This window comes from Cavia porcellus, unplaced genomic scaffold, assembly GCF_034190915.1.
Source record: "Cavia porcellus strain 051 isolate PalLab524CR breed Dunkin Hartley unplaced genomic scaffold, mCavPor4.1 scaffold_8, whole genome shotgun sequence".
Lineage (NCBI taxonomy): Eukaryota > Metazoa > Chordata > Mammalia > Rodentia > Caviidae > Cavia > Cavia porcellus.
In genome coordinates, this window is record NW_026947491.1 from 2,155,335 (window position 1) to 2,167,427 (window position 12,093).

At 39.5% G+C, this 12,093-nt stretch overlaps 1 protein-coding gene and 1 pseudogene across 2 annotated transcripts in view; one reads left to right on the top strand and one right to left on the bottom strand.

Moving 5' to 3' along the window:
• The window catches only part of Mns1 (meiosis specific nuclear structural 1), a 61,248-nt gene that overhangs the window by 42,086 nt on the left and 7,069 nt on the right, over positions 1-12,093 (bottom strand). The window lies entirely within an intron of this gene.
• On the top strand, positions 4,516-4,615 carry LOC111753395 (U6 spliceosomal RNA; annotated as a pseudogene).

The window sequence follows — 12,093 nt, forward strand, 5'->3', positions numbered from 1 at the left end:
TTTATAAAACACATCTTTGTAGGACTTGAAAGCAGTTAATCAAAACTGGAATGGATATCTTTTACATCTTGTCATCTTCAGAGTAGTTGTCTCTACTCTTAGACTTGATACTGTCAAGCATACCAAATTTGAATAAAATCAGTCAAGGCAAAATAGTGGTCTAATAAACCAGCTTCAAATAAGTAATAGTAAGTCACAGTAAGAAAATGTAAGTAATACAGGGTTTCAGTTTAAGTTAACAGGAAATTAAGGATAGTTACCGTGGTATAACCTGTTACTTTTGGGTTAGCTGTCTGTGCCCTCAAATCTCAGATGAGTAGACAGATCGTAACAAAATATAATCAAATTAAACAGAACACTAAGACTACTCAGGCTTCTCAATTCTGATACACTTTTAACAATGTCCTCTGTCTTCCTTTTTTAGGCAATTCCTCACCTTTCCCCTTCTCAGGATGCTTTGTGTATTTTGGGTCCCACTAGCTCCTATAGTTTTTAGACTAGGGGGTCAATCTGTTATCTATCTGAGTGTGGCTGAACCTTTTCATCCCTGAGCTTAATCTTGAGCTGTACTCCTTTACTTACTAACGCCACAAAAGTTTTCCTTCCTTCCAGCTGTGTAGTTCCTACACTGCCCATAAGTGTCATAACTTTCCAACCTACACGCGGCTGCTGGATGAGTTGTCCCTATTTCTCTCTCTTTCCTGTCACATATAGCATTGTCTTCTCATCTTTGACTTTCAGTTTATTAACCCTCTTTCAGGTTGAGTGTATTTCCTATTCAGAGCCTCTCGATGTATACTGCCTCCTAACCTACTCTGCCTGTGTTTCTTTTTTGTTGGTATATCAAGGCTATATATATTAAAGATTATAGCTTACCGTCTCTGCCTCATCTCTGCTATTATTTGTCCACTTTACTCCTTCATTCCACTGTCTTCCCTGTTCATTGAGGCCTCTCTGCCATTCCTCTCTGCTGGAATCTCGGTTTTTCCTCTGTCTGGAATGTCCTTCAGTGTTTAGGGCTGGGATGGTGGCCATGAACTCCCACAGTTCCTCCTTGTCTTGGAAATATCTTGTTTCTCCATTAATTTTGAGAGAGTTTTTCCGAGTACATCAGCCTTGGTTGGAAGTTATTTTCTTTCAGAGCTTGGACCATTTTCCCCCAGGCTCTTCTCGATTTGAGAGTTTGTGTTGATAAGCCTGTTGTTATTTTGATAATTTTTCCTTTGTAGGTGATCTGCATCTTTTCTCTGGCCACTTTTAATATTCTGTTCTTGCGGTGGATTTCTGGTATCTTGATTATCATATGTCTGGGTGTAGATCTGTTTTGGTTGTAGGTGGCTGGAGTTCTGTATGCCTCATTTATTTGGATATCATTTCTTTTTCCTATGCTTGGGAAGTTTTCCTTAACTATATCTGTGAATATTCTTTGTAGTTCATTTATGGTTGGTTATCCCTGCTTCTTCATTTACATTTTTTATTCTTATGTTATAAATCCTCTTGTCATCTTCTAGCCTTTGAATTGTTTCTTTCTGGCTCCTTGTTATTTTTAAGAGATCTTTTCTTTCACGATCATACATCATAAATCTCTCTTCAAATTTCAAAAGGCTTTTAGTTTCTGTCAAGGCATTTTGCCAGCTTTCAATGGAGTTTTTAGTTTCCTGGTAATCTCTTTGGATCTGTTTCATGTATTCTAGATTTTGTTTATATTCTTAATGAAAGGTTTCTCTTCCTTTTCCGAGTTCCTCTGTTCCTCCATTTGTGTTCTCTTGGGAGGGGCTTATCATTTCTTTAATTAATCTTTTTTATATCTTGCCTCACTTGGATCAGAAGTACAGTTTTAAATTCATCTATGAGGTCACAAAGGTATTTCTTTATGTCCGCTGATGCTGTGTCTAATATTGCATGATTACTGCACTGGTTCTCTTCTGTATTTACCTCTCCTGGGCTTATTTTCCCAGGGTCAGCGGCTGGAGATTTTTTTTTTTATTTCTATCTCTTGTCATGTTTCTGGTTTCTTTCAGACAGGTGTGTCCTGGGGGTCTCTGGCCCTCTCCTTATTGCTTAGGGTTTTTCTGAAGTGTGCTGAGTGGGGTTTTGCTGCCCTCCCCAATTTGCTGTCATCTGAGGTACAGACAAGGACACAGGGACGGTGCAGGCTAGCCTCTAGACTCTGAGCCAGTTGACCCGCAATTTCCTTCAGGGACTTACGTTGTACCTTGCAGATATCACCAAGTCATGACTTTTTTTGTCCTTGACTATTGGGTCCCAACCAGAGGCGTAGCTCAGCCCTGAAGAGCTCACCTATCCTCTCTGCACCAGGGTTGGCTGACTGATGCCCCCGCAGTGCTGGGCTCTGCCCAACTCCAAGATGTCCTCCAGCCAGGGACAGCAGCCGCAGGACCCAATCCTCAGCACTCACCGGGAATCAACGCAGCTTCTCCTCTTGACTGCACTCCACGCTATGCCATGTCCTCCCGCAAGGGCTCAGGACTCAACAATTCCCATTATCGGCGGCTGTGGCTTCAGCTCGACCTTGAATTGCCTGACTCCACGGTGCTCCCAGTATAGCGCGGACCTGTCTCAGTGAGCACGTAGGGCTCCAGCCCTATACTCACGTTTTTCCTTCCTCTGCAGAGGTAGATTCTAGCTTGATGTGGTTTTTCCACATCTAGGTCAGCATCCTGCCTCTTCAGAAAAATGCGTGGTGTGTGCCCAGCTTTGGCACCCAGACACATGGTCCTCACCGTGGCCTCCTCCGGAATCGGGCCCCGGACCCAATTTCCAGTACTCACCGAGAGTCAACAGCTCCCCTCCTGGGCTCCACTTCTCTCTGTCAAGGGCCCAGGACTCACTGACTCTGGTTATCGGCAGCTGCAGCTTCAGCGTGACTTTGGATCCTCTGACTCCAGGACGCGCCCAGCACAGCACAGAACCGGTCTCAGTGAGTGCATCCCACTACAGCCCTCCACCCACGCTTTTCCTTCCTCTTCCTACTTTTTTTTTGTCTTTTTCCTTTTTATCGGTACCAGGGATCGAACTCATGACTGCCTGCTAGCAAGGCAGGCGCTTATGCCACGGAGCTAAATCCCCAGCTCCCCCCCCCCCAACTTTTATTTTTCCCTTCGGTTTTCTCCTGGCTTAGTAAAAATCATCCTCAGTAGTCTGGCCCTCTCCAAACTCTAGCATCTGAGCTGCCTTCCCTGCAGAGGCTCTCCATCCAGCCCCTATCAAGCTGCCATTTTGAGAATCTCCTGAACTATTTTCTTTTCTTTTTTTTTTTGTCTTTTTCCTTTTTATCGGTACCAGGGATGGAACTCACAATCGCCTGCTTGCAAGGCAGGTGCTTATGCCGCTGAGCTAAATCCCCAGCCCCTGAACTATTTTCAATAGCCACTACACCAGTTTACATTTTCACCAGCAATGTAAAAGGGTTCATGCTCTCCACATCTTCATAAATAATTATTTTCCATTATTTTATCACTATAGCAATCTTCATGAATCCCAAGTGGTATCTTGTATTTGGGGTTTGAAGTTTTCTAATAACTAACGATGCCAAGTGTCTTTTTTGTGCTTACTGTTAATTTGTACATCTCCTTTGCAGAAACAGCTATAGAAATCCTTGTTTACTTGTATACAGAACTTTCTTAAAATGACAAAATTATAGAAATGGTGGTGAGTAGTGTTATGGATAGAAGATAGGGAGACAAGGAAGATGGTTACATTTATAAAAGGGAAAAACAAGGAATTCTGTGGTCACAGAGGTATTCTGTATCTTGACTTATTTTGTGTATTTAATATATAATTTATAGATTGACAAACTGTATAGAATTAAGTACACACAGATAAAAGGAAATCTGAAGATTGTATATTGAGTTATTGTTGATGTTTATGACACTGTACTATGGTTTCATGAAATGTTTTTATTAGGAGACAATGGATACAGAGGACAGGATCTCTGCATTATTTCTTACAACTGTATATGAATATACATCATCTCAATTAAAAATTTTAACAAAAAAAGCAAATAGCAAGTGCTGGTGAGGACAAACAGCAACTGGAATTCTCACACTTTAGTAAACATGAAATAGTGTAGCAGCTTTAGAAAATGGCTTGGTCATTTCTTATCAAATGAAACATACATCTACCATGTGATACTGCCATCCTAATTCCAGATATCTATTCAAGAGAAATGACGATTTATGTTCACACCCAGGGCTATAATCAACTGTACATGGAAGCTTTATTCACAGTCCCCAAAATGGAAACTTCCTTCAACCTGTGAATGCAAAAACAAGTTGTAGTACCCTCATTCTATTCTGTAAAAGACTGATTCATGTGGTAACATGCAGTCTTAAATTTATTTTGCTAAGTAAACGAGGCCAGATCCATAAGGCTTCATACTGTACAATGCTATTTATATGGCCCTGTGGAAAAGTCCACACTATTGAGACAAAAAGAAGCTAGCAGTTCCCAAGGACTGGGGCACGAGTGACAACACGAGGGCAGGCTGCACCAGTGCTTGCTTCAGCAGCACATATACTAAAAGTGAGAACAATGAGGAAGTTAGCATGGCCCCTGTGCAAGGATGGCACACCAACTTGTGAAGGATTGTTTTACAAAACTCTGTGATGCTGGAAACAGAAGTCCATAAAACTGTAAATCAAAGAATGAAGTTTGTAATACTCAAAATTAAAAAAAAAAAAGAAACCTCCCAGTACATACACATCATGCACTGCTATTCAGCAAAAGATACTTGGATGAATTTCCAAGACGTTCACTACCCCCAACAACTTGGGTGAAATCCTCAGGGATCTATGCTGAGTGAAAAAGCCTACTCAAAAGACCACAGACGTGATTTCACACGTATGGAATCAAATACATGATTACATTTATTTAACCTCCTTGAAATGAAAAATTATATAGAAATGGAGAACAAACTAGTGGATGCCAGGAATAGTGAGAGAGTTGCAAATTCACCAGTGTTGGAAATATAATGAGAAAAATTTTAAACACAAACAGGATATTCATAGTCTCAAAATACCTCCTTCAAGATACACAGTAATTATAAAGTAAAAGATAGCAATATTACAGAGGATAATCCTGGTATATACCACCTTAAGCCAGATTAATATCAAGAATAATACATATCAGTATCGTCTGTCCCAATGATATACAAAAAGGAGATTAAGGTCTCCAATCATTTGAGTTAAATTGGAAGGCAGATTGTCCTAAGTGGGCCTAACCTAATCAGGTGAGCCATAAAAATGAAAAGAGCAGCTAAGTCACTGTCCAGTGGGCCCAAGAGAAGCAAAGTGCCATCTGGCAGGGAATAGTAGTGACCAATGAACCATGAGAGTCTATCTTATAATTTAATGTAAATGAATTCTGCCAAAACTTAAAGGAGCAGAGGGGAGGATCCCAAACTCCAGGTAAAAAGTGTATACAAGCCAGCACCTTGATTTCAGCAGAGAATTCAGCTACACCATGACCATATTTCTGGCCTGTAGAAATTGTAAAATAATAGTTTAAGCGGTTATGTCTATGATAATTTACTACACAGCAACAGAAAACTACTTAAAACTGAACTGCATCCTTCAAAGTTGCTAATCTTATGAAAGTCAAGAACAAGTAAGGAATTCGCTGATTGGAGGAGACAAAGAATGGAGGAGATGAAGGACACATGACATCTAAAAGTAACACATGATCCTGGAAGAGGAAAAACATGAAATCTGAATTAGTCCCTGTTGTGGCTTATCATCTCAATATTCCTGCAAAGCCTCACGTGCTCACAGATAGGACTTTTGGGAGGCTGTGTCATGGTATGTGATGCAGGGTCACAAGTGTTTGATATTAGAGTAGTCCACCAATGGGTTTATAGCTACGTGTCATGAAGTCAAGCAGATGAGGCCAGGTAGGAAGAGGAGGGTCACTGTGAGTGTGGCCTGGAAGGATATGCATTCTTCCTTGTCTTAGTTTTCTTGTTTCTGAGACAAAATACTCAACAAGCAAAGCCTAAGGAGGAAAGGTTTATTATAGCTCACAATACATACAGGTCTCAGGTTGTAAAGCCTGGCTCCAAGACAGAACAGCATGGCCGAGAGGCATCACAGAGGAGAAACAGCCTGCGGGAGGTAGCAAAGCAGTAAAAAGCAAGAGCACCAGAAGCAGCAGCAGAAGCCTCTCTTTTGTCTCTTCCAGGATACCTGCCTTTTGAGTGGCAGTACCCACCCCCAGCGTGGGCTTTCCCATTATCCATACCAAAACTATGCTAAACCAATTAGTAGACTAATTTAGTAATCATGCACCATTAATCCCAGGATCACATCTTAATCCCAGCTCACACACCCTAGATCCAGCCAGCTGTGAAAAGCCCCACCATGACCACATGAGGCTTTGGGGGGGACATCTAGACATAAGCCATAATATTCCCCCTCTGGCCACCAAAAGACTCAAAAGCATCTTTCTATGAAAAAAGCATTTAGTCCATCTCTGAGAGTTGCCAAAGTGCTAACAGTTGAAGCATTGCTGAAATGTCCAAGTCTAAAGCCTCCTCTGAGAATTAAAACAAACTCTTAGCTGTGAGGCCATGTACAAATGAAAATTATATACTTCCAACATACAATAGGATAAGATAAACATTCCCATTCCAAAAGGTGCAAATAGTGGGACAGAAAGGAATAAGTGCAAAGTAAGTCCAAAATTCAGTAGGAAAAACAGTAAGTCCTATAATTTCACATCCAGCATCCAGGGCCACCTGTGGCAGGATTAAACTCCAGGAGGCTTGGGTTCTCTGCCTTTAAGGCACTGCTGGTGGTTGTATTTCCCATGGCTTCTCTCTTGGGCTGGCTTTGCTCACTCCTTGTGGCTTTCCTCAGATGATCCAAGTCCTTGGCTTACACAACCTTCTGGGAGCTCTACTGCGCCTCTGACTTCACACTCACAGCCTCAGGGGTACACTGCATGGTCTCCCAGACCTTCTTCTAAAGTCCTAATGGAAGCTTTCATGACCCCACAACTCTTGTACTCTGCATGCATCTAAAATCAGCACCATGTGGATGACACCAAGGACTGTCACCAGATGGAGAAGTAGCCAGGCTTTCTTCTCTCTTGACTTTGAGTTGAGTGCCTGGTTTGCTGAGCACTATAAACCCAAAATAAAGGAACAAATTCTCTGGACTGCTGCCATTCTGAAACATGGTACACTGGGGTTCTCCTCGGAAAGTATCTTTTAGCTTTGCAATGTTGAGGCTGCAAAGTATGGAGTTCTGCTGGTTCTTGTAATGTCCTTGCGACATTTTTTCTATCATCCTCTTCCTTTTCAGCAACCACATTCTCTGCTGTTCTTTTATAGTCCACAACTTTACTGGTGCTTCCTTTCTGGCTAAGCTGAAAACATTCAAAATCATTTTTCTGGGCTCTCTGCTCTTGATTCTCAACATAAATCTACCCAAAAGTAACTATGCCACTTCTTCAACATTAGACTGCCTTGAAATTTCTTCTGCAAGATGAATTAGTCCACTGCCTTTACTCTTACGTCTCAGGCAAAGTTTCTGGACATGAGCAAAATGCACACACATTTTCTTCTAAAGGATAACACTCATGATATGGAATCCAACAACCAATGAAGTCCTTCTTCCAAACTGAAACCTCTTGAGCCTGGTTTTTACTGACTGCATTTCTATCATGATTCTGGTGTTCTGAACTCTGACCAAATCTCCTATCAAGTACAGTTTGATGTATTCCAGGGCCACTTTTTCAGTCAGCTTCTCCAAACCTTTTCAAAATCTTTCCACTATCCAGTTCCAAAGGTTCCTGGACCATATGGTCAGGTAGTGGCACAGCAACAACTCCGTTTCTCTGGTGCCAAAATCTATGTTAGTTACTTTTCCAGTTGCTAAGACAAAATACCTAACACTCACAAATTAAGGGAGGAAGGTTTATTTAGCTTACATTTTGTAGAAGTTTCACTCCATCTTCAGCTGGTTCTAAGACAGGGTGACACGGTAGAGGGGCCTTGCAGAGGAGAAACAGTCCATGGCATGGCCACGTGGGCAGATGGCAGCAAGCAGCAGCTGCAGTAAACCTGTCTTTCCCTTTTATCCCATCCAGGATACAACCTTTTTTGGTGGTGACACCCAAACCTAGGGTGGGTCTTCTGACTTCAGTATATCCCTTTAAACACACCAGAACTATGCTGAGTCCAATCAGTTACACATACCCCGAATCCCAGTGTCACCTCCTAGATCCAGCGAGCTCCATAAAGCCCCATCTATGAGTACATGAGGCTTTGGGGGGACATCCAGTCAAAAGTTTAACATTCTCCTTCCTTGAACCCACTCTTCTTCCTGCCTGCCAATCCATGAACTATTTCTCCTCTGCTGTGCTGCCCTGCTTTGGAGCTAGCTGACCATTGACTAAAACCTCTACAAACTGTGAGCAAAATAACTTTTTCTCTTTAACTTGTGGGTGTTGGGTACTGTGTGTCAGCAATGAGAAAATGACTAGAATAGTTCTATAGTTTAGTTAACAGCATTGTATCAATGCTGTTCTGATAATGATTTTTATCTATTTAAGATGTTAACATAAGAAGGTGTCAGGAAAAGAATAAGAGAATTACCTCTACTATTTTTGAACTTGTCTACAAATTTAATCTCATCTCAAAAAATTAAATATTTATTTCCAAATTTTCTCCCCTGAAAAGACACAGCAGCATTAATAATCCAAGAATAAGGAATACATATAGCACCCAAAGTGTCCCAAAATATTACTTCTAGTAAATGATAATACAGTGCTTGACACAATGGCTAATTCCAGGCACAGGGCTATAAATTATACACTACTTGGGTTCTGCCAAGAAAGTGACTATGGAGGCTATCAAGTCACAAGATCTACAGGATGGGCTGGCAACCTGAAGAGCCAGTGATTTCACTGGACTGAGAATCAAGGCCAATCATGTAGCTCTATCCAAAGACCAGCAGACTGGAGACCTAGCAAGAGCCAGTGTTTCAGTTAAGCCCAACAGTAGGAAAAAAATTAGATGTTGCACTCAGACAGGAAGAATTCTCTCCTATTTGAAGAAGGTAATCCTTTTTGTTTTATTCAGGCCTTCAACTAATTGGATGAGGTCTACCTTCACTAGAGAGATAACTCTGTTTTACTCAATCTATCAACTTAAATGTTAATGTCATTCAAAACAACATTACAAAACACTCAGGATAACGTATGATCAAATGTCTATGCACACCAAAGCCCAATCAAGTTGACACATAAAATTAACGATCACAAGCCTGAAATGTTTTGTTCTATCTGAAAGCAAGAAAGATAGTGAAGATTAAGATATCTTGTCAAAAAGACACAGAAGAAAGAAAAAAAGATCATCCACTGGCTGATGAGGATAATCTAGTAATAAGTGTAATTATAAGTATATAAAGATCCATGAGCCCATAAAGACACTTTTTAAAAGACAAAAACATCAAAAACTAAACACAACAACTTAAAAACAACCACAACATAGGCAGACTCTAATGGACTTAACCATAGCACCAATTCTTCACTCTAAAATTAGCTATGTCCTTTTCCAGTAAAAACAAACAAGCCAGCTGGGCATGGTGGCTCATGCCTGTAATCCCAGCACTCGGGAGGCTGAAGTGGGAGGATTGTTGCAAGTTCAAAACCAACCTGGGCTACAAAGTGAGCTCAAGGCAAGCCTGAACTGCATATTGACACCCCATCTCAAAAAACAAAACAAAAAAAAAAAAAAAAAACAAGCCCAGTTAAAAGAAAGCTCTTTACAGAGAAATTTTGGTTAATTAAATGTTAACGAATAATTGAATTAGAAAATCAGTGTTTTGCATTCTTTAATGCCCATCCCAAACAAACCTAGGAGATATGAACATACAGGAAAGTCCAAGTCTCTTATCTGAAACTTCTGAAATCATAGCAACTAAAGTAAAGAAACAACTCCATGAAGCTGTAAAGGAAATTAGATCAGAAATAATCAACCAGGCAAAACAAGAAATAATAAACATAATGAAACAAATGCTGAACACATCTAAAGAAGACATAGTTAAAAAAATAGAGGAGCACTGAAAAATGATGGAAACCTTGAATGAACAATGTAAGAAAGAATTAGAATGCATGGAACAGACCAAAGAGGTATCCAGGAAATCAAAAACTCATAGAAAGCTGTCAAAACCCCTTGAATGAATGTAAACATAGACTTTCAGATATCAAAAGACAAGATTTCAGCTAGTGAACAGGAAAGCAAAAAATCTTTTTAAAATAATAAGAAATCAGGAAATAATTCAACAGTTACAACACGAAGCAAGGAAAAAACTGTAAGTTTGATAGGTGTAAATGAAAAAGGTGACAACACAAATGATATAAAAAGAGTATTTACAGAAGAGCAGAAAATTTCCCAAACATGGGAAAAGAAATAACATGCAGATAAGTGAAGCATACAGAACTCCAATTACTCATAATCAAAATAAATCTATACCTACATACACAGAACAATCAACATCCCTGAAATTCAGCATAATAATACAATATTAAAAGGTGGTAGGGAAAAGGAGTTAATCAGAATCATAGCCAACTTCTCAACACAAAGCATCAAGGCAAGCAGAACATGAAGTGAAAACACAGAAAGAGAACATGGAGTAAAAACGACTTCCAACCCAGATCGATGTACCCCACAAAACTATCCTTCAAAATTGATAGAGAAGTAAGATACTTGCATGACAAAGAACAACTGAAGGACTTCATGACCACAACCAACCCCATAAAGAGCACTGAAAGACATTCTAGATAGACATAAAAATGACTACAATTTTAATAACAAAAGAAAGAAACCAACAAGCTGGGCAAACAACCAAACCGAAGGGAAAAGTAAAAAACCAACAGTAGAAAGATAACATGACAAGATAACAAGATAACAAAAATAAACCAACACATATCAGTCACAAACATTAATATAAATGGTCTCACTTCACCAATTAAAAGAAACAGACTGGCAGAATGGATCAAGAAACAACATCCAACCATATGCTGTATACAAGAAACCCATCTACCCATAAGGAAACCCACAGACTGAAACTCAAAGGAGGCAAAAAAAAAAAAATACTTCATGCAACAGGAACCCAGAAAAAAGCAGGGATAGCTATTCTGTTTGCAGATAATGTGAACTTCACATCAACAATGATCAAAAGAGATAAGGAAGGTCACTATATACGGGTTAGGGGAAAATTTCAAGAGAAAGAGATAATGCTCTTAAATATATATACACCAAATATGGGAGCACCCAACTATATACCAGAAATAGTAACAGACATGAAAAATCAAACAAGCAATAACACAATTATAATAGGAGACCTTAACACCCCACTGACACAAAGAAACAGATCAACTAGACAAAAAAATCAGCAAGGAAATAAGAAAAATGAATCAAACTTGTGAACAAATGAACTTGATAGACATATACAGAGTGTTCTATCTAACAACATCAGAATATACATTCTTCTCAGCTGCACATGGGACATTCTCTCAAACAGATCATATAATATGAAAAGAATGATTAATATGAAGGTGTATTCTGATCTGTTTCAAGATGTTTCCTTTCCTCCTAAAAAATATCATGTATTTATGTATTAGGAAAAAAGACTTGTGCCGATTGTTCAAAAAATAAAATAAAATAAAAGACCACATACCCATAGAACATGCTTCAGTAAATTCAAAAGAATTGAAATTATCCCATGCATGTTATCTGAACATAGTGACATGAAACTGGAAATTAATGAAAAAAGAAACTTCAAAAACTCCATAAACATATGGAAATTAAATAAAATACTCCTGAACAATCAATGGTTCACAAAGGAAATTAAGGAAGAAATGAATATCTACAAGAAAATGCAAACGCAAATACAACTTACCAGAATCTGTCAGATGCAATGAGAGCAGTCTTCAGAGGTAAATTTATTGCAGTGAATCCCCACATCAGGAAAACAGAAAGAACACAAATAAATAACCTGATGCTACACTTCAACCATCTAGAAAAAGAAGAGCAAGTCAAGCCCAAAGCCCAAAGAAGGAAGGAAA